The sequence below is a fragment of the Atta colombica genome, unplaced genomic scaffold (assembly GCF_001594045.1).
Source record: "Atta colombica isolate Treedump-2 unplaced genomic scaffold, Acol1.0 scaffold200, whole genome shotgun sequence".
NCBI classification, from domain to species: Eukaryota; Metazoa; Arthropoda; class Insecta; order Hymenoptera; family Formicidae; genus Atta; species Atta colombica.
In genome coordinates, this window is record NW_017259295.1 from 917,643 (window position 1) to 920,712 (window position 3,070).

Consider the following 3,070-nt stretch of genomic DNA (forward strand, 5'->3'; position numbering starts at 1 on the left):
TTCGATACTTCTAATTCTTTTGTCTTTATAATTTTATATCGAAGCGAAAATATGTATTATTGACTGTTGCAATTCTTGATGAGATGATAATAGGTCTGTTTGCGTTGCAAACTTTGCTTGCACTCTTTGCATTCAGCACTTGTGCCTTCTTTAATTTCAACGCCCGAATCTATTTTTCTAATATCATTTTAAGTACAAAAATTTTGGGAGATTTCAAGCGATGCGAACAGATCTAAATGATCTAAAAAATATATCTGAGTAAAAAACTGTCAATGTAAAAAGAAAAAAACCACTAATTTCCGAGTTTTTTATCCTAAAATTCTAGTATTTTTCCATCGTTTACATTTCTACTCGAGGTGCAAGCTCGACGTTCTCGCAGAGAGGTGTCCTCAACGGTAACGATGAGAATGCGCAGAATCCGCGGTAACGATTGCAGGCAGGAGAGCACCAGAGGCGGCCATAGCGCACGCAGGTAAGGCGAGGTAAGGCTCCTAATTTGGGTCACCGCGACCTCGTCTCAAAGGCCGGACTTGCTAGAGGTTACGACCCGCTTAAAGAGCCGGATCGATTCGCATCGACCGACCTGCTGTGATGTGACCAAGCCGGCTAATTTGTCTCCTGTGTGCAATGCCGTGATTTCGGATCAAAACCGAGCCGTAGCATCACGATCTCCATCACGATATCAAGTGAGACAACAGGGGGATGTACAGTACTATGAACATTTCTGACGTATTTTTATGGTTGAATGAGTATCTTTCTGATGCCCGTCTTGTTATTCTTGATCCAATGGAAGATGGAATTGAATCAACCATACCTAACATTGGAGAAGTTCCGTTTCGTTCTTCATTTATGCTGACGTATGATTCTTATATCATGTTCTCTCAGAGTAATATCTACGCTCGCAGCATACAGTTCCGACTTTCGTCTGACATCGCCTGTGCGAAAATTGATACGTCTTTTCACGAGGCAATCTGCATAATGAGAAGAAAATATAAGAAGACAGCCTAAAAAGTTTGAATTTCCAAATATTCTCTAAATCAACATTGTATCTTTTCAGTGTCTGTTAGTATTTAACGTGTACGTTAGTATTTAACTAACAATAACTCACCAATATTATAATTTCTCATTCAACAATATAAATGCAAATGTAATATACAGGCTTCTAATTTGCAAAGCAAAATTGAAAAAGGACGAGCAATACAAGATGTAGGTGTCCCAAAATTGTATAATTATCTTTATCTAAATTAACTTTACTGAATCAAAAGAATACATTTCGACCCATACTTTTATCAATTATTTTAAATTATAAACTATGATAGAATTAGAAACTATGATACAAATTTTTGAAACTCAATATATTACGTATATATTGAAAGAGAGTGCAAATAAAACAAAATCAATTGATTTAATAATAAAGATAATTATACGGTTTGGTGACATTATATCTTGTATTGCTCCTTCTTTATCCTTTTTTAATATATGGTAATCACATATTGTTGTAACAGTTGAGTAAGACGTTAAACATTATGTTACTGTTAGTTGATTCACTGGAGATGATTTTCATTATGAGAGAATATTAATCATGAAAATCATAGTATGTCCAATAAAAAAGCTATTAAAGGAAGACCCGCGAGTTCAGGCTACGATGAAACTTACAGATCTTACTGAGCTTACGGGAAAGTCTCCCTGAATCCGCAGAGTGCCTAACTAAAAGCTCAACTACCCACAGGGGTTTCCTCCTACGCGCACTTTTTTTACTTGCTCACATGGAAAGAAAGCACGACGAAGGAAGGGACAGGATAGGAAGGGAAGAGAAATTAATTCGAGATTTTCCAAGGCCGCGGGGACTCACTCCGAGATTGAGAACATACGCTTAGTTAATCCTCGCGGTCGCGAAGAACTTCTTGATCCCGTTTTCCTCGCGGATCAACGGATCCCACGTGCACGCGGGATCCGTCGAAGTCTCCTCGTCGAGGTCTCCGCAATCCGGCTTCCTATTCCTACACCGCCGGGATCGATCGTGGCTTCCATTTGCGAGCGCAGGATGTCCATGAATCTTCCATGATAAATCGCTACGAGCTACAAGCTGGGGAAAGGAATTTCTGCCAATATTCTAACAATTCGAAACAAATGTAATAAAAAATGGAGTCAAAAATTTATTCACATATTTCAGAAAGATTATTCAAAAGATTGTAAAAAAAATTATTTACGATAGACGAAATTTTTTCTTAAATCTGCAATTATCACTGGTAATTATTTTTTCGCAAAATATCAGAAAATGAAACAATTGACTTAATTAATGAGAAAATATTTTACTCGAAAATTATTAATTACTTTTATAAGCCCCAGCATTGTATTTAATTTTATTGTTTAATTACTTTTCCTCCGAATCTTTCAAAATGAACAATTACCGAAAGTTATGTAAGCTGTTTGATAAAGAGGATCTTTACGATAATGAAAGTTATAAAGTACCTCTCTATTTAAATGGAGAAGAAAATGAGATTACGTTTCTGATATAAATGATAGGCAATTACTCAGCAGTTCCCTATTCGATTATCTCATGGCGGACAAAGAATCGGAAGTAACTGTAATCGCCGGTGTTTTCATCGTGACAAAATGCGATTCCCATATAATTAGCACTTTCGCGCCTACGATAATTCACGATGCGTTCGCATGTCGGAACAAATTATGCATGCGCTACGTATATTCGTCTGAGTGCAGCAAAGAGCTAATAAGAAAATGAGAGTTCTGGGCTCATTACTCGGTACGTTAATCTATTAGACAAGACGCATGCACGATGATATTTATTCCGAAGAGTGAAGTACACATTGAAAGAAAAATGTTTGTGTACTTGTGTCTGTAAAATAATTATAGCTAGTTGCTTCATTTTTATAGTCTATTACTACTATAATATCATTCATTACTACTAATATTATATAGTAGTGATAACTATATATATTTTATAATTCAAACATGAGAAAATTATACTATAAATTATGATAATTTTAATATTATATAGTAATAATAATCATATATATTTTATAATTCAAACATGAGAAAATTATACTAT

General features: G+C 35.4%; 1 protein-coding gene across 1 annotated transcript in view; it reads left to right on the forward strand.

Moving 5' to 3' along the window:
• Positions 1–432: 432 nt before the first annotated feature.
• Positions 433–3,070, forward strand: part of LOC108687186 (choline O-acetyltransferase) — a 30,565-nt gene continuing 27,927 nt past the window's right edge. The window contains exon 1 of the mRNA XM_018192833.1: positions 433–482. The gene's annotated coding sequence lies outside the window, so the exon portion shown is untranslated. The remainder of the gene's footprint in view (positions 483–3,070) is intronic.